This window comes from Peromyscus eremicus, chromosome 14, assembly GCF_949786415.1.
Source record: "Peromyscus eremicus chromosome 14, PerEre_H2_v1, whole genome shotgun sequence".
NCBI classification, from domain to species: Eukaryota; Metazoa; Chordata; class Mammalia; order Rodentia; family Cricetidae; genus Peromyscus; species Peromyscus eremicus.
This window is the reverse complement of record NC_081430.1, coordinates 33,760,166-33,781,002: the sequence shown is the minus strand read 5'-3', so window position 1 is coordinate 33,781,002 and position 20,837 is coordinate 33,760,166. Positions and strand designations below refer to the sequence as shown.

Below are 20,837 nucleotides of genomic sequence, written 5' to 3'. Positions count from 1 at the left end.
CTCCAAGAACATTGCCATGGCAGAGGATAAAGAAAGGAAATTGTAAAGGTGTCTGGGCTCAAGAACTATCCACTTGGAAATGATACATGTACCCAAATTCCAGTGACAGGAAGGGGCAGTCTTAACAAATGCCTGAATGAGAGAACATTTTTTTTTTTTTTGGCAACCCTTATGACTATCACAGATTTCCATAACATCTCTCCAGGCTAGTACGATAATAATTTAGAGCAAATACTTTTGATTGTCCAGGAGCAAAGACAAGCTATAGAGTCGAAGATACTTTTTGTTTGTTTGTTTGTTTGTTTGTTTGTTTTTTCAAGACAAGGTTTCTCTGTGTTGCTTTGGAGCCTGTCCTAGAACTCGCTCTGTAGACCAGGCTGGCCTCGAACTCACAGAGATCCACCTGCCTCTGCCTTCTGAGTGTTGGGATTAAAGGCGTGCGCCACCACTGCCCTGCAAATCAAAGGTATTTTTATAGCATATTTGATTTTGGATTTTTGATGCTATAATATTGAGTGTTCTAAGGTGTTTTAAACAACGTTGAGCAACGTGATCACAGTTTTTCCATTCTTTCAACTGTAGTGATTTCCAAGTGTTCTCCATTTCAGAGTGCAGCCTCTCAGTAAACCTGTTGTTATTCAGGACAATATCAACATCATGACTCAAACACATGCCTTCCCACAGACACTGCTCTCTTGCTCTTTAATCATCCAGTATGCATGGAGGCTCTAACACTAGTTTGTTCAGTGATGCACAAGGCATACTGCATTCATGGAAATGCTGATGTTCTAGAGTTTCACCATGGTGGGTGAAGTGTAGATCCCTTATTCTATTAGGACTCATTGGACTTTTGAATGTGTGGATTTGTGTCTTTTTTGTTTTAATCAATAATTTTGTTACTAAGATAGCCCACTGAATTCTTAAGTTAGTTAGATATTTTATTTGGTTCTGGAATTGGCACAGTCATTTCTTAACCTGCAACATGGTCATATTTATGAGGCTAGGTGTTTGCTCTTTAAGTCCAACATGATAATAATCATCATTTGACATTATGTATCTGTTGACTCTGATGCCTTTAATATTTAAAATTTTTCTGATTCTCAAACTTGATGTCTTGTTTTTTATAGTTTCATGATACTTAAATGTGGGTGGCTCAGTTTTTTTGAAATGCAAGGCCTGTGTTGGCTCCTATATCTGTGTGTAATACCGGTCTAGGACCACTTTAAATATTTACTCATCGTTCATTCCTTCCTCTAAACTAGAAATACTAATGAAAAGAAATTATTTCAAATTTTCCTGGTAGTTTCCTTCTTAAAAAATTGTTATCAACACATATTTTAAGCCTTAAATAATGTCACCAAAATAATTTCAGTCTTTGAAATCTCACAAAACTACATTTAAAAACATTCTTTAAATGTCAAGGCCACAAGTATAGCAATATTTCCCAGGTATAACTTTTAGAGCTTTGTAAAAGGAAGAAAAACAAAGCTGTATATGCTTAAAGGATCGAGTTTCCTCGGTATAAAAATAAGATGTAATGTTCAATTATTGGCCTTACTAATATAACTTGAGAAACTACCTTCTCTTCCTCTCTCCTCTCTCCTCCCCCGCCTTCTTTCATTTTGTTGTTCTGTTTTGGGTCAGGATGCTACGTATCTCAGGGTGGCCTTGACTTTAAGATCTTCCTATTTCAGTCTCCCAAGTGTTGGGATTAGAGGTGTGAGCTTATTATACCTGGAAAAAGGGCACTTCCTCACTGGCAATGAATGTTTGAAAACAAAGTACTCCGGGAGCTGGTATTAGAGATCTTTGTTGCAGATCACTGTTTCCTTTTTCTTGTAAGTTCACACCCGTGTGTGTGTGTATGTGTGTATACTTTTGTCTTTCCCACTGCACAAAAATCTATTAAGCAATAATAAGGCAGACCAACAATAGCATCCAATAAGTGAGTGCTCTCTCTTTGAGATATAATTTTTCTCTTGTGCATGAAGCATTCAATAACAACTTAAGAAAACCAGGGAAAGGGAAGAAAAATAATTGTCTCTTTTATGTACTCCCTGAATACACACTGAAATAGAAAGTGTGACCTGAGCTTTCACAGAGTCAGTGTTTTGAGTTTTCATACCCTGCTTTTGAAGTGTCATGCCAAGGAGAGAACAAGGGAGAGTCTCAGCTTTCATCTAAGCATTGTTTCCAAAGCCTTTTTCCCCCCCTTAACTGGATATCTCAATATGCAACTCTCTATGCTCATCCGTATCATTTTCTGATTATTCCTTTTACCCAGTGCTCTCAAGAAAGCTCTGTACCAAAGATAAGAAAACTGCCTCCCCACACATTCTTCACTACAGAGAAAGCAAGACCAACTCATTCCTCCACCAACTCTATTTCCCTGCCTTCTCTTTGGTTTTAATATCATTTATACATTTCATTTCTCTGCTACTGGAGATTGAACCTGGGACCTTGAAATGACTAGACGGGGCCCAACTACATTTTTAATGGTATAATAGTAAATATTGGTTGTGAGCTTCACAGGACACAGACTCACTCAGGAGATTAGTTAACTGAAGGGGAAAGACCCCACTGTTTGATGGGCTGGGACTCCCAGACTGAGTAAAAAGGGGAAAATAAGCTGAACAACATGTGTCATTCTGTGCTTCCTGACTTCATGTGCGATGTGACTAGTTGCTTCATGATCCTGCATTCATGGTTTTCCTTCCATGGTGGGCTATATGGAAGCAATGCTTAGAGAACTGTAATCTAAAATAAAGCCTGTTGCTCTCCAGTGTGTTTTTTATCAGGTCACAATAAGAAAAGTAATCTACTTTGAAGTAAAAAAGTAAATAAAGTAATATACCTTTAAAATATACAAAAGAAAATAATATACTTTGCTCAAAATCTACTGATTTAAATTGTTAATAAATTTAAAAACATAAATTTTGGAGCAACATGAAATTGATATTTGACCAAATAACTAATAACCACACCTAACAAAGTCAACACATAAAATTATCCATTAATGATTAAAATTTTGGAAGGTTGTTTGGGACTAGGTAGATTTTCTACACTCTAAAAGGAATATCAATAGGTATGCTTAGCTGATTCTGTTTACTTCAAGCTGCAACTTTCCTAGTGTGTCCTTCCTTCTGATTTCTGCATGTGGCTTCTCCATTGGGAGGGGCACATAGCCATATCTGTGGTGCAGTCCCTGTGTGAACTCTATCATGTTGACTTGTGAAACCATGAGCCTGGAAGGAGCCATGCCAAACAAATTTTTTTTTCCCTTTGCATGTGACCACCACAAACAGTGGAGTTCTCAGAGTCAGGTTAAAGCACAGAGAGCTAGAGATGAATGTGCTATCATTAGATCTAGCTTCTTATTAAAATTAGCTGTCCATATTTCCACCCACCCCCTCGGGGTAGATTGCAGATGACACTGTTCTAACTTAGGTGTGGAGAAATAAGTAAGAATAAAATGATACTAAACTATTTGGCTTCCTTTTTCTGCAAGAGGAGAAATCCAGGTTCACATGTTTAGAACACAATCTCTGTGGCCATGATCTTTGTGTTACTTGAGTTACCCAGGTCAGTTTTCCATGATGTATTTTTTTTGCAGCTGAGTTTCTGATATGGCAAAGCTTCAGAAGTCAGCCTCCTTAAGAACACTTGAGAGTTCTCTCAGCTGTTTACTTTAAATTATTATTCCAAATACTTGTCTAGTAGGGAAAAATAGAAATGATATTTAGAATATATATTCAGAAGAGAGGTCATCTGTCTATAGACATCTGTATCACATTCAATTTCCTTCCTTGTTGGATGGTCCTATGATGTTTAATTAGACAATATTTGGAAGCTTGACAGATGAGTAGAAACTTGAAATAATAAGATGAGAGGTAGGAAGACAACTCTACTCATGTTTGGGAACTTGGTGTTCTTAATAGACTAGACTAGAAACTTAATTCAAATGCCATGTTAAAAAACATTCTGTTGCAAAACTCCTATGGCCAAGCCTTTCTAGTCTCTCATTATTTCAAATCAACAGCTGTTATATATAGTGCCTATGTCTATACAGAGGCTTATTAAAAAACTAAGGATATTTAGGAAAGTGGTAATAGTCACAATCCATAGGTAATGGGCTAAGTTTACAGTACCAGGCATGAATTCCCTTCTACTGAGCAGATGGTAAGTCCAATTAGATAGCTGCTGGTTACCTCCAAGATGTGAGTGCCACTATTGCACCCTTGGATCTGTCTTGCCATGTTGGTCATTCTATATTTTCCAATTGCATTTTAAATATCTAACAAGACCTGAACAGTGACAATACCAGATGTCATGCTTGGCTTTTTACGTGGGTACTGGCTATTGAAATCAGTTCCTTATGCTGTGGAGTAAGTACTTCACCCACTAAGCCACCTCTTGGGCCCCTAAACATAACTTTTAGAAGGGCCTTTGATTGGTATTTGGGAATGGTATAAATTTGTCTGAATGTATTAAAATGAAAACATTTACTTATGAATTTGACATATGCCATTTGTCTCAAAAAATCACACTTTTAATATAAAAGCTTTCTCAGGCATTAAATTTATTCTTTGTTATCTAAACGTACATTTATTTATGGTAAAATTTAGTTTATGTTAAGAGGGAGATGCCAACTAAAATTGCTAATGAAGTCAATTACACATTTTAAATTGGAATTTTAAGTCTCTGATACTATTTGAGTAGGACCAATGTTCTTAAAGATACACACATATAAAGCCAACTATATGCAAATACTAATACCATGATTTGATTTCTTTAAAACATTTGTCTGCTTATTTTTAAACCTTCCTGTGGTTAAAAAATGCTTAGTCCTTTAGGAAACAGCTATGCTCTCCCAAGCAATTTTGAGAGATTACCTCCCAGCTGGGGGAGATTGCCTAGCAACAGGGATGGTTGGCTAAAATACTAACTGGATTTCCATCATTGATACTGATGGGATATTTATGGCCATCATTTAGAGTCAATAAATAGAGTTGTTAAAAAAAGAAAAGAATTCTGTCCTACACTTAGACTTGTGATTCTGAAGATCAATTTTCACTGCTTTCCCCCATATTGACACATCCTGGGTTTTTACCATGTGATTATATGGTATTTCACAAACTATATATCCTATGAAAACTCACTACAATAATTATTCCATTTTAAGCACTCTGGGTAATTAACTCTCTCTCCCTCCCCTGCTCCTCCTCTCCCCCTCCTCTTTGCTCATAACAGTATAGTGAAAGCTCTTAACTATCACTCTGAAGATGTTTGTTTATCTTGGTTTAACCTAGTACTTCCCAAATGAAACAAATACACTTTACTAACACCCTGGACTGTGGGCATGAGAAGCATCCTCCAGTGACTCTGCTGTTACTCCTTCCTTCCTATTACTCTTGCTTTAGCTCAGGGCCTTATTATAGCCTACCTAGATTAGTCTATTAGCTTTCCTGAATAGAATCTGTGCTTCTTTTCTTTCTCATTTCAGTAGTTTGGTTTTTTTTTTTTTTTAATTTTTTTAGATGTGGCTAGGGCGAGCTTTGCATTATGCAGTTCTGAATGTGTCTCAGAGTGAAAGGAACCGTGGACTGAGAACTTGCAGACCTTGATTCTCTGGTTTTGCCACCAATCTTGGGAAATACATATTTGTCTGGGTTTTTGCTTTTACAATAAAAAGATGAGCAGATTTTTCTAGCTGGCTCTGTGCCTCCTTCCTTTCCTCACCCGCCCTCTCCCTTCCTTTTTGATTGTTTGAGAAAGGTATTTGTTGCATAGTCTGGATTGGCCTCAAACTGAAGGGAATCCTCCTGCCTCTACCTTCTTGATGCTGAGATTACAGATATTTGTTATCACACTGAGTGTACTATTGTTCCTTTAGGCTAAAATCATATGCTATTATGAAAATACAAATTCCCTCTTTTTGCATCCCATGATATTATCTATTTTAGATCTTTCTAACTTACTTTTCTATTTCCTTTTTCTTCTGAACTGTGTATTTCAACCAAATTATACTGCTACTTACTGTTCTCTGTATACATCAAGCTGTTACAGTGTGTTTCCTTTTTGTCCATCTGTCTGATATTTTATATTCTTTCTGTCTGCCTCTGTGAATCAAAGTTAACTTTCAAGACATCCCAATTATTCTTTGCTTCAGGAAGATTTTAATTTCTTTAATCAGTTGGGCTTTCTTCCATCCCTGACTCTTACAATTTTTGAACTTTGAGCTCTTAAATCTGCTTTGAAATATATTGCTATATATGTACTGTTAATCTATTAACCTATAACTGAAATTAGTTACCATTGCTCATAGGCTCTAAAAAACCAGACACACACACACACACACACACACACACACACACACACACACACACACAGAGGAATATGTATATATATGTATATGAATCTATCTATCTATCTATCTATCTATCTATCTATCTATCTATCTATCTATCTTAGTGATAAGTTTAAAATGCTAAACTGAAGAATAAATTTTGTTCCATTAGAGAAATGCTGGGGTAAAATCTGAACCCCTAATGAAACTAGTGGTTTTCATTTGGATATGAAGGTATAATGTGAATAGGAGAATAGAAAAAATTTTGAAACTCTATTAACTAAGCTGTGAATCCATTGTCAGCTGTACTAAAATGTAAAATACTACTGCAACAATGAGAGATTTGGTACTCATACAATCCCTTTTGTAAAACTTTCTATGATTTTTCTTCTGTAGTTCTCCCTTGAAAATAGCAAGTTAAGTAAATAAAGGTCCTCTGTTGGTAGGAAGAAAAAAAAAACTGTGGCAATCTTGACAACGAGCCTATTAATTACCTCTCAATTTGTCTTTGTCTGAGATCTGAGCCCTTCATTTGAACTTCAGTTTTAGGAGTTCCTTAGACATTGTGTTCTAAGTCTCACAGTGCTCAAATTAAGCCAGAATAATTATAATTCAGGGCAGGCTCTACATACTTCTTTTGTAATGAAAAAAAAAAAAAGGAAAATCAGACGCAAGCAGCAGTTTTTTACATTTTACGCACAGGTATATACATTAGAGAAATAAAATCCTGCCACTTTAAATTTCTCCTCATAGATTAAACACGAATTTTCTTTTTACCAAGAGCCTTGGAATAGCTTCTGTTAGAGGATGCTGCTGTGATTAGACAGGGAACAGTGTCGTGCCTGCCATTTGAATAAGGATTTAGAGAGGTCTATAATGCTGAGCTAGTCATAGAAGATGCTTGAAATATACATCAAAGGGAATTTAATCTAGGCAAAGCTAAAAATAAAAAGGCCCATTTCATAGGGACATGATAGTAAAAAATTGCAGAGTATGAAAAGGAGACTTATCTAAAATCCATCTGAAAAGGGAAGACACAATGTCCACGGGTGACTGGTACCATCCAAGATTTCATGTGCATCAAAGGACTGATGTTCATACCGAAGAAGCCTGGGCTAATTTAATATTTTGTTTAGGTCTCTTAGAAACTGTGAGCATTCTCCAATGACTAGGATTTTGGCATTTAACTTTTAAGTGAAAACAACTGAGATCGTGATTGATATTCTTTGGACATCCACTTAATTACTGGGAGCGTCAGTGACTGGGACCCTGCTATCTATTACTGTGGTGTGGAGCACATGTGGAGTTGCTTATTTTGACTTCAAAATTTGCCTTTTTGAGTTTGATGAGTGCTGTAGACTCAAGGTATGTGTCCCCCAAATTCATACGTTGAGACCTAATCTTTGGTGTTATAATATTTGTAGGTGGGACCTTTGGGAGATAGTGAAGTCATGAAGGTGGATTTCTCATGCATGAGATTAGTGCTCTTGTTCAGGGGCCCTAGAGAGCTCTCTTATACTGTTAACAGTGTGATGCCACACACCATCACAGTGAAAGACTGCTAGCTAGGATCCAGGAATCCAGCTTCTAAAAAGGGACACCAATTTGTCTGGACCTTGGACTGCCCAGCCTCCAGAACTCTGTTGTTCGAGCTGTCAGAACTACCTAGTACAGGCATTTTCTTCTTGTTCGTGTTACTATAAGCTGGATGGACCAAGACTCTTTATCTTTGGCTAGTTCCTGTGTGCACTAGCTCTGTATTATGGCTGTAGATAATGGCAGGATTTCAGGTAGGTCACTTGTCACTGATGAAAATGTGGGTGGTTAAGAGACTCTACCTGTGTTTTTTCATTGGAAAAGCTGCTCAAAATGCAACTCACACTACTGGAAGCTGAGTAGTTTCATTTTTCATATACAGTACAACACATGTCTTAATATGGAGAGCATTTAAAATTATAGAGTCAGCTAGCTGTGCATAGGATATATGCAATCCACTCACATAACGGTTTTATTATAGTTATATTTATCAGATGTCTTTCTATCACAATGTTTAGGAAAAACCCTTAGCAATTATGTAGAAAAAAATGTATCTATTCTTTCTGAAAATAGGATATTCTTAGCAAGATAAAGAAGGACTTTGTCCCTTGGATGTAGATATGCCTACCAATTTCATTTAAACAACTGACCACTAGCAACTTGGGCAAGTGATCCTTAGAAAGTGGTTATGCTGTACCCAGGCAGGCATTTAATGAAAGCTTTATGTTTTGCCAACACATTTTAAGACTAAATTACAACTGGACAAAAGAGAAGCTTCATTTCAGTTCCTGATAGGTTTGGGATGGGAGTCTAAAATATTGCTATATTTTGTTTTAAAATATAGTGTTTGCTCTGCTATTAGTTACAGCTGAGATCATTCCACATGAGATAAGCATCTTAACACTATTCCGGCAATAATAGTGTTAGTACACCAAACGTTCTGTATCAAGGCCAAATATCTCCATCATTATGGAAGCATCTCGCCTATAATATAACATGCATTGACATTCCTGGTTATGCCCGGGAGACATTGCAAGCTATGAAGAAGGTACAGAATTAGTAAAAGCTAAGTTTAACTTTGTGATTTTGGAGTTGGTGTATTTGATTGCATTCTGTTTCACAACTGATATCCACACGTGGTACACGAAGTGACTTTCAATTTCCCAGAACAGAATCCATAAAATGTATGAACAGATTGAGTTCACAAAATATATTTGTATATCAATTTGTTTGGAGCTAGAAAAATATGTTTCTATGAAAACAATGTTATATTGTTTATGCAGAAAAGTTTTTTTTTTCTGTTTGCATTATGTGCCAGGCAGTTCAGATATAAAAGGAAGATGACTAGTATTTCCTCAAAGACTGCTGTCTCATAGTGGTGAGTGATGTATAACAGGGGGCAAGTATGGTGGAGGCCTTTGGACTCAGACAATGGCCATAGAAATGATTGTAGGGACCAGGAAAGGTTCCCCCCGGAGGGCAATACCTAGGTAATTTTAAAGAATGAATGAATGTTACCATATTTGTTGTGTGAGAAAGAGATTAACTCCAGGCAGAGGGATTCATGGTAGCATGCAACACTAGGGTTCATTCAGATAATTGCCAGTGGCTTGATACAGACAAAGGATTTGTACTGTAGGAAAAGTAGGATAGAAAATTGGATATATAATTTGAAAGCTACGGACAGCTTTCAACTCACCATTAACAGGAGAATGAAGTAATTATGTTGCTATGTTGGAAAGACTACTTCCAGTTGCTCCTTGGAAGGTCAAATGAAGTAATGTTACCAGACAAGGAAAAGCCTTAGTAGACAAGCATACATGTCCTGGGGCAAAATGATGAGACCAGACTGTGAAAAATCTGATAACCAGGAGCCAGTGAAATGGCTCAGTGGGTAAAGGCATATGCTGACAAGCCTGATGAGCTGAGTTTGATCACCTGGAACCACATGGTGAAAGGAGAGAGCCAACTGCCTCACCGTTGTCCTCTGACTTCCATATGTGTGACATGGCATGTGCTATTGTGCATGAGCACACACATAAATAAGTGTAAAAAAAGGAAGCAATGTAATTTTATAATCACTCTCATTGAGACTGCCCTTGCATTTTAGCTTCTCTTTGCATTTCATTTTACATTGAGGATTAGAGCTTGTGCTTTGAATTGGTTGAGAAAGGAATACCACACCGCTCTCCATTTCCACACTGAGTCCTGTGACCCATCTCTTCTCTCTTTTATTCAGCCAAAACAAAATGTATCTCCCTAAGCTTAAGAAGAATATATTCCTAGCTGTGTAAGGGGTGAGAATGTAGGAGGAGAATGAGGACATTAGCATTCATTGTACATTTCTGCTGGCTTTTCTTAGGTCCATTCTGTTCTAACAAACCTACATAATTCATTGCCTGATTATATATTTAGGGAATGGAGGAGAAGGGAAGTTCAAGATAATTCTACTTTCTAAATCAGGTGAAGAAAGTGTCATTTGCTGATGGAACATAGAAGGAATATACAATATGAGGGCAAGAAGACAAGTTCAGTTATATATCCATGGGATATTCAAGGAGGCATCCCAGTAGGTAGTTTTATAGTACTACAGTTCAGAAAAGATGTTTCCAGTGAGGGTAGACAGGGAGGTCATCTACATAGAGGATATTATTGGAGGCATATGTCAGATCAACTCTTGAAAGTGAGAGTAGGCAAATAAGGAAGGAGGTGAGAGCAGCTTTGGAATTAAGAGGGCAAGCAGAGGTAGAGGCTTTGTGGATATGGGGGCCCCTCACTGAGAAAGAAAGGTGTTATGGCCAGAAACTTAAAAAGTGTTACCTCCAAATGAAACTACTTCCAACAATACAAACAGTCTTATCTCTGTGATTGAAGAGATTATTTATATAATATGTTTTTCTCATTGTGGCTTCCACTATGAACCATAAGTTGAAAAGTAAAATTAAGACATAAAACATCCTGAATGGGATGTGTTAAATTTGTACTTGTGAAGAACCATGTTTTGTTTTGAGTGCATTTTTACCCATTATAGGCAGAACAATCTCAGCGAACCTGTAGATAAATATGGCAAAGAGAAATGGCTAAAGTTCAGGGAATAAATCCACTCCTTGTTAAAATGTTTTGTTCTATCACTCACAGGACAGCATGAAGTATTCTTAAGTCAGCGGTTCTGAAGAAGCCTTGCTGTTATGAAGAGGAGATTTCTTCCTGTCAGCTGTAGCAGAACAAAGTGATAGATACTGAAAAGAAACCACAGATAGCAAAGATTTCCTGGAGAGAACTGCTGTGGGAATTCGTTTTAGTCTTCTGCTACTTGATACAATTCTCTCCCCTGGGTAAACAGATTTGCATAGTTGTATTTACCAAAGAAACCCAACCCTTTACGGTCTAGAAGTTGCCATCCCTACCTAGGAGAGCCATAGCTCTGCTTCTGTCAATTCGACCTTACTAAAATATCTCAGTTTAGAGGCGTCTGACTCTAAAGGCTAATTTTAATTGGGATATTTTTTTTTTTACCCAACCCAATATAGTAAGGATTATATTCATTTTTGCATTTTTTTTTTTAATGCTTGTGCTTAAAGTTCTTGGGTTTGTTGGATGGTCAAAACACCTTAAACTACCTGCAGAAAGCCAATTATTCATAATTAGCAGATAATCTTTGTTCCATGATAAGGTTGATAGCCCCTTTCATTTTACTCTCTTGCAAAATTGAGGTTGCATGTAACTGAATCTTGTGCTGTACTGTTTGTTGAATGGTAGGATTTAGAGTGTTGCACTGTATTGTTTGGCACAGAATATTCTCTTTGTCAAGATGACGTTCTCTCTTTCTAGGATACAACCAGTTCAGAAAAACATTGCTGACTTTAGGTTCTATTCTGCTGATGTTACACAAAACCGCAGAATTTAAAATGGGGCATTGCTCCAGAAACGAAGGCTATTTTTCATAGATGGCACAACGTAACACAACAAAAAGTCGCATCTGTTGTTAGTTGTTGTCATATTTATCAGATTATGCCTTCTTCATCAATGTGCCACAAACGGTTCAGATGCTCTTGTATGCCTTCAATTCCATCAGCTCAATGAGTCAGAGATTTAAATTGCCCGTTCCCTCAAGTGTAGGTTTTTGTTTTACTTGTTTGACAGGCAGGACACATGTCCTCATTAAAAACCTTTAAATGTTAACCACATTCCCTCATTTATTTAACCCACAATATAGTTGAAACCTGATTGTGTTCACTTTTCACAGAGAGACATGGACAAACATCTGCTCACCCTAGAATTCACCAAAGTCCAATTTGATAAATAAGTTTATCAAAGTGACTTAAAGGAGTATGGATAACTCAAAGGCACCTGCATCACTGAAATGTCTGTCTGGTGACAATGAACAAAGGCTATATCCCTAGAACTTCCTGCCTGGCTTGCAGCCACTTTGATGTATTAGATAGTCTCATCTCCCAGTAGTTCTTACTGCTTGTATGACCTTAGGCAGGGAGGGGCTTAGCTAGTTCTGTAAATCTCAGGAACGTTCTGAGACTTGTGAGTTGCTTACTTCCTGAATCTTAAGGAGAATAGTCCTTTCCCATAGTAGACTGTTTGAGTTAAGAGGAAATGGCCAAACAAAACTCCACATCCACAGCCCTCAGCTGCTGTGGAAGGACAACCAGCTTCTGTCACGTTTGTCACTCATTTTGATTTTCCCCACACTTGAACTCAATATGACTGTGATGATTAATATTTGTCAACTTGACAGAATCTAGATCATTCAGGGGCCGTCTTCTAGGCATGTCTGTGGAGAGGTGTTGATGACAGGAACTGAAGTGGGAAGGCCTGCCCACTGTGAGGGGCATCCTTTCCTTTCACCATGAACTGTATAAACAAAGAAAGGGGACTGAGCAGCACCATGCATTCACGACTCTCTGCTTCCTGATTGTGGATGTGATGTGACTAGCTGCTTCATATCCTGCTGCCTTGATTTCCCTACCATGTTTTGACTGTAATATGAGAGAAAGTAAGTCCTTTACTCCTTAAATTGCTTTCACTGGGTATTTTATCACAATAAAAGGAAAAAAAAAAGAAACTAAGAAAATGACCTAACAATATTGGTTTCTTTCCTTGCTTGCTTTACAGATTCTAAAATGTTTCTCAAGCTGGGCTTGAATGCTCTCTGTAGCAGGTGGCTTTAGCCTGCTGATTCCCCTGCTGAGATTACAGGTGTGAATCACCATGCCCAGTTTTATGAGGTACTTCAGACCATACCCAGGGCTTTGTACATGCTAGGCAAGCACTTTACTGACTTACATTTTCTGTGTTTCATTTCTAACAAAACAAACTTCTTAATGATTGTTTTAAGAAGCTGAGAGCTGTTAGTAGCATTTCGGTAGTTACAATAGGATAAATTGTGCTCTTTACCAAGTCAAGAAGTTCTACTTTTGGGGGCATGTGTTTCTGCAAAATTAGCCTGTATTCTTGTCTAGTGTTATTCATAATTTCTCCATAACCTCACTGGCTTTTTCAGTGCCCTTTTCTTCCATCCCCCCAGGAGACCTGTCTCTAGCTGCAGAGCCTTGTACTTCCTTGTGTTCCATTTTTGGACTTGATGTTTTCTATCCTGACTGGGCAGTAGTTATGTTGACACTTCCATTTAGTGCTTTTAGAAGCCTATCAAAGATCCAAATGTGACAACACAAATATGTCATGTATCATCTAATGATTGTGCAGGAGAGGAGAAGCTGATGGATTGGAATCCCTTTCTATGCATAAAAATGAACAATGGCTGCATTGTTTTCCTGTGTATCTTGTGAACCATTCCTGATTCTTGGGTCATTCCTAATTCCTAGTTCAGTGTTAGTATCAGGCTGCGACTCCTGATAATTTTTATTCTGGTATTCTGGAGAGGATTATTTTTGTTGTTGTTTTTGTAGCTTTCTCTCTTTCCCTATTTCTGAGAGCCAATACAATGAAGTCATCAAATGAAAAGTCTTTGGAGTCTGATGACCTCAGTGCTTTTCCAACCCCCTCACTAACTGGCTATGTAATTTTAGCAACTAACAATTACCATACCCATGAGATTTAATTTACTCACCTATAAGATGAAGATAATAATAGATAGCATCAACCTCATAGTTTACTGTAGAATTCAGGAGGCTAATCCATGCTTATTGTTTAGCCCAGTTCTTGCAACATCAAAAAGTGTTATTGGTGACCCTTCTATTAGAGAGCGTTGGACAGGATCGCACATGTGGAGACCAAGTGAGCCTGCCTTGACTCCCAAACCTGGGATCTTGAATAACTACATTGTTCAGTTGCATGTGATATGTATGTTTTGAGTGATTCTGTTGTGAAATACAGTGCTGTCTGGAATGGTGTTTTGCGGTGGTGCATGTGTATAGGGTCTGGGAGGTGGGATCTCCACGTGAGGGGAAATCAGAATACTCCATTCACTTAAGGAGCATTTTCAGAGTGCCCAAATTTGGTATCCCTTCTAAGTGAGCTTGGTATGCCCGAGGGTGCTGTGGCAGGGATGTATCTTGATCACACTTGTCTGGTGACCTGACATGCCCGTGACTGAGAAACTGGTCGGGAAGACGCTGTTAGTTTGTACTGAAGTGGAATGATTTTACAGAAATCTTAGGAAATCAGCCAAGAAGGAAGTCAAATCAAAGCGAAGAGAAATGTTCTTAAACTCAGTGTGTGCCCCACGGAAATATTCAGAGCAATCAACATCTTTTTCACACTGTCACTGAGGTGACTCATATTTTATACGCATGGCATTGCAGTAGTCACATCAATAGTTTCTATTCAACTCACTCCTACTGCTAGTGTCTGCCTTTGACTAACTGAGGACTTTAGTTAACTCTTAAAGTACCAATTCAGTAGATGAAACCCAAAATCCATGCTACTTTAAATAAAGATAATTAAAGATTAACTGGCACTTCAGTAAGACACATGCTATTTTTATCCTAAGCCAAAATCTCTGTGTTAAAAGCATATTACTCTTCTCTGAAGGAAATGGAGGAGCTGTGGATCCAAGGGAGAGGGGAAGTGGAGGGGAGGGCTGGGTGGAGGGGACAGAAGGGAGGCAGCAGCCGGTATGTGTTGTATGAGAGAAGAATTAATTAAAAAATAATAAATACATATTTTCAACAAAATTCTTATTGTAATTTAAGAGGCTGAGATGCAAATAACTTAAAGCATGGTTGAAGTAAAAAAATAGAATGTACATTAAAAATAATTTTTACACGAGACTTGCTGTGTGTTGGGGATTAAGTGCTTGCAATATAAATTATATTGGTAAATTGTCACACCTTGCTGAGAGCTGACTCAGAACAGGAAAGCTTGTTTATTTTAACTGTCCTACAAGATTCTCTGTCCTGGGGCAGGCTGGACCCTTGACCCTGTAACAGGGAAAGAAGGAGAACAGTAAACAGCTAAGGGTTTTAAAACGGTATGCCCTTGAGAATAGCTAAATGCTAAACCATTTCCAACAGAGGTTACTACGGGCTAGTCAGTGACATAAAAATGCCACAGTGGGAATGAGAAGCTAGAAGCTCACCATGGATAGACAACTCTGATGTACATGGAAATCTAGATGTATCTGTGTCTTTCTGAACCAAAGTTGAAAGAGGTGCAGAAAAAGAAGCGTAATAAATAACTAGAAGATACCACATGATACACTGAATATTTTTCTTCCATTTTGGAAGATCTGTCCTTCTTTAGAGAGGGTCACTAAAATCTACATTTTAGTTTTTGAAATTAAATATTCTCCTATAGACAGTACAGCTCTCTACTCTGGACTATACTACTATCCTGGGGCATCTCTTTTAACTGACCCTTCTCTCTCCTGAGAGCTACAATTCCATGCAGTTGTGCATATAATTTATACAGATGCCCATGATCTGGTAGGCTAGCCTAGTTATTCTAAATTTTAGCTTATATCAGTCTCCTGGTGGAACTGTCACAACTCAACACCAGAGATTCTGACTCAGTGGTCTGGAGTGGGAGCAGAGGCTTTGTGCTTTTGGTAAGTTTCTAGACAATTCTGATACAGCCCAGAACAGCACATGAGAACCATTAATCAACTTAAGCCCCAGGAATGATAAGAAGGGGAAACAGAGCATCAGCACTTAAATGCTGGTTACGAGAACTTTGTAAACAAGTAGAAATAGTCACTATTTTCTGTATTTTTATGCTTTATCCATAGAATGGTTTCTCTGGATACATGGATTTTTGCTTGTCTCCCCCTTCCTCTTCCTCCACTTCCACCTCCCCCATCGTTTCCTTCTTACTTGTCTTTTCTTCACTCATTCTCCAGCTTGGCTTTCCTTCTCCAAAGCAGAATCCATTAAGTTTGGATAGGTGCTTGATGGACGTGGGCTGACATGTCCAGTCACCAGAGCTCAGAGACTGGGGGTCTGAGAGATACTGTGTGGCTAGGCTGTCACTCCTGGTCAGGCTATGAGGTTCTGGAGATGTAAGGAGAAAGCCGCTTGGGCACCTTTGCCCTTTCGAGAAACTCTATCACAGTAACAAGGTAGGGATAAGAAAAATGCAAGGTACACACACACACACACACACACACACACACACACACACACACACACAGAAGAAGAAGAACAATTATCATACTGCCTGGTGAGCAGAGATGAGGAAGCCCCAGAAGGATGTGAAAATAAAAGGTTTCTAGCCCTGGAGGGAAGAGATTTGATCATGAACTGGAAAGACCTAGAACCCAGAATCATCAGCGTAACAGAGGGTAAAATTCTGGTGTTGTGACTTAAAATAAAGGGCTGGGCTGAAAAAAAATCTACATACAGTAAATGCCTTGTTCTGTTTCAGAGATCCACCTGTGTAGTTAGATTTTCTTTGGACTGCCAGCTTTCAAATAATGACACAGATACTTATTATTAATTATGAAAGCTTGGTCTTAGCTTAAGCTTGTTCCCAACCAGCTCTTATAACTTAAATTAACCAGTTTATATGAATCTACATTCTGCCATTTAGCTCATTACTTCTTCTCCGTATTCCACGACTGACTTCCTCTGTTTCTTGCTGGTGAATCTCCACCTCTTAAATCCTTCCTTGAGTTCCTATCTCTGCCCGGAAGTCCCACCTATCCTCTCCTGCCTAGTTATTGGACATTCAGTTCTTTGTTAAACCAATCAAAAGGTGCCTTGGCAGAGATACTTCTTCACAGTGTGCAAAAAGATTATCCCACAACACGCCTGCCTTTGCCTACTGAGTGCTGGGATTAAAGGCATGCACCATCACACCTGGCTCTTATTTTTTTTTAAATTAAAAATAATAAAAAACAAAAATTTTAAAACAAGGTTAAGAACAGATCTTTCCTCTTATTTATTTATAGGAATCATTCACTGGGCAGAATTAAAGTAGTTATCAAAGCTTCCCACAGCCACACCCTCTGTTTACTTAAGATATACAGGTTTTAACAGTCCCATTTGAAAATAACTATGGATTTCCAAGGACTAACACAAATTTGTGAGAAAGTATATGTAAAAAGATACATTGTACCAGTTAGAGTTTCTAAGGTCAAAAGCAACTTGGGGGAGGAAAGAGCTCATTTCACTTACACTTCCAGGTACTGAAGGAAGTTATGGCTTTCTCCACCTGCTCTCTCTCTCTCTCTTAGTTAAGAATTTTTTATTCATTTTATATACCAATCACAGATCCCCCTCTCTTCCCTCCTCCCACCCTTCTAGCTTTCCCCCCAAACCAACCCCCCCCCCATTCCCTCCTACAACAGGGTAAGGCCTCCCATGGGGAGTCAGCAGAGCCTGGTACATTCAGTAGAGGCAGGTCCAAGCCCCTCCTCCTGCATCAAGGCTTTGCAAGTTGTCCCACCATAGGTAATGGGCTCCAAAAAACCAGCTCATGTACCAGGGATGGGTTCTGATCCTACTGCCTGGGGCCCCTTAAGTAGATCAAGATACACAACTGTCTCACTTATGCAGAAGGCCTAGTCCAGTCCCATGCACATAGAATCCCTTTTTTCCCTCTTTGACTGGATTCCTGAGCTTCAGCCTGCTCTCTTATTGCACCCAAGACCACCAGTCCAGGGGTAGTACCACCCACAATGGCCTTGGACCTCCCATTTCATTGAGAAAAATGCCCTATAGGTTTTCCTACAGTCCAGTGTTATGGAGGGAATTCTCAGTTGGGATTTCTTCTACTCAGATGGCTATACATGTGTCAAGGTGGTATAAAACTAGCCAATACAATTGACCTCTTGTCAGCTTAACACACAAACACACCACTGTTAAGGCATAACCTTTCCTTTCTTGTTCACCACCAAGATCACACATTAACAAATATCACAATATAACACATATTACAAATTAAAAAGTTTCACAGTCTTTACAAATTAAAATACTTTAAAATTAGCCTCTTTAAAAATCCAGTTTCCTTAAAACTCCAAAATCTTTTTAAAAGTTCAATGCCTCTCAACTGGGGGCTCCTTAAAAATAAAAATAAAGTACTTTCCTACTTCAAGGAAGAAGAACCTGGGCAAAGTCACAATCTGAACAAAGGAAAACCACACTCAATACAGTATAAATAATTTAGTGTCCAGGGGCTGGGAGTCACTCAGGACCTTCTGGGTGCCAGCAAAGGGTCTGGGTCACTTCTCTGGTTCCACCCTCTGCCATCTGCAGAACAGTCTCTTAGGCTCAGGCCAGCTCTACTCCATGGCTGCTACTGTTCTTGGCAGATGTCCCATGGTACTGGCATCCTCCAAATACTGGGATCTTCTACTGCAACTGGGCTGAGCTTTCCCCAATAGCCTCATCACCAAAAGCCTTTCACCAATGGCCCTCCCTCTTCAGGGACTCCTGTACAGTGCCAAGCCTCAGCTACTCTCCATGACCACTTCGTGCCTTCAAAACCAGTGCCCTCTGGGTAACTCGTACACTACAAAGTTCAGCTGCCAGTACAAGATACAACCTTGGCCACCTCTGGAACACATATTCTGTGTGCTGACTCTGAGCTTTGGTGATTCAGTGTGGCCCCTGGCCCCTGCTACTTCGGGGCTCAATTAAATCTACCACATGTAATTCATCCAACTGAGCAGCAGTGTCTACAGCCCTAAGGTCTGGCGCAGGGAACGGTGGACAACAAAGCTCTTCAAAGGCACTGGGGCTCCTCTCACCGTTTTACATCCAGTGGGATTAGTGAAGGGCGTGTCTCTGGACCCTCTCACTGTTGAGAATTAGGTTTTACACAGTGTATCCACTCTAGCACTGCAGTTTCCCCAAGCCTTAAAATCTCTTCATCAACACAAAGTCAAGGTTTATCTGGCATCTCTAGTTCCTTTCCAATAGGCCACCCTTTGATAAATGTTTCAGCCAACCATTCAAGCAAACTTTTGACACCTTTTAAAAACTGGGCAATCTTCTATATTAAACCTAAAGTCTCCACTCAAAGGGTGCATATCAATAAATTCAGTCTGATCCAGTTTTATGTTTCTCCCACTATTATTTTACACCCTTAAAAATCAATTCTGATACACTCCCCCAACTATCTATCTATCTATCTATCTATCTATCTATCTATCTATCTATCTATCTTCTATAAATAATTAAATATTTATGTAAATATATAGCTTCCTATCTATCTACTTATCTGTCTGTGCATCTCTCTCTACATATATATAGAAAGAGATTATATATATATATATATATATATATATATATATATATATATATACACACACACAGTGTATTCTATTAGAAATAGCACAAGGTACAATACAGAAGAAAATTTAGAAAATGCATGTAAACACTAGTTTTTCTGAAGATTTGGGGTTAAAATCAGGAAGAGGGTGCTAGATAAGAATCAAAGTATAATAGGCCATTTGAAGTTTAAAATGATACTTGAAAAATAATTGAAGTTTAAAACGAATGTATATTTTCAAAAAGGATACGAAGTAGAAGAAACCTAGAAAAATGAAATCTAGAAAATGTACCAAAAGGCAAAAAGCAACAAGGCCTAATTCAGAATCTCATGGTATGTAGCAGGATCGGTGTGGTCTTCTCCTCCACTGCCTCAGTTTTCCTTCCATGTCAGCCTCCTACATGTAGTTCACCCCCTTTGAGACAGGCTCTCTTATCGTCTTGAAGTTTCCAGCTTGGCTTGACTGGCCGGCTAGCAAGCCTCAGGGATCTGAAGGTCTCTGCCTTCCCAGTACTGGGATTTCATGAGCACCACCACACCCAACTTTTTTTTTTTTTTTTTTTTTTACAGGGGTTCTGGAGATTAAACTCAGGTCCTCATGCTTGCGAGGTAAGCGCTTTACCAAGTCATCCGTCTTCCCCAGTCCTTGGATCTGGTGCCTAATGCATTTCCCAGCCTTGCTGCAGATCTGGAAGGTTTTGCTGCAGGCAGAAGAGGAAGGTGCTTCTTCCACAAGAGCCTTGACAGCCTACACGTATCTCATGCTGCATCAGAGAGTTTGTGGACACAGAGAATTCAGTGGAAGGACTTTATGACTCTAGAGGATGTGCAGCCACTAGATGGAAGGAACCCAGGTCCCTGAGCTACAGATCCTCGTCACCCCAGGATTACTAGTTATCCATCATTCTTCATTATAGTGCCACCACATCGAGAAGTAAATCGTTATTGGTAATTACCAGGACTCTGTTTATTACAGCGTTAAATGCATTCTGCTAATAAAACTACTAACTTGACAGCACAAAGAGCATGATGAAATCCGTGATTTTGTACAATCAATGTACACTAATAAAAACAGGAAAAGGGAGGCAGGGAAAAAGGGAAAGACATCAGAAGAGTAGTTATTGAGAAAAGAGTAGAAATAAATAAGTCTATATTGAGTGATTCCATTGAGATACCAATAAAATTATATATATATATATATATATATATATATAATTCCATTGAGATACCAATAAAATTATATATATATATATATATATATATATATATA

The 20,837-nt window shown here is 38.6% G+C and overlaps 1 long non-coding RNA gene across 1 annotated transcript; it reads left to right on the top strand.

The window, feature by feature from the left end:
* The first annotated feature begins 11,023 nt into the window (after positions 1–11,023).
* LOC131924627 (uncharacterized) lies at positions 11,024–20,589 on the top strand. Its single transcript, XR_009382950.1, has 2 exons — positions 11,024–11,217; positions 20,138–20,589. It is a non-coding gene; the product is annotated as an uncharacterized LOC131924627 (long non-coding RNA).
* The last annotated feature ends 248 nt before the right edge of the window (positions 20,590–20,837 follow it).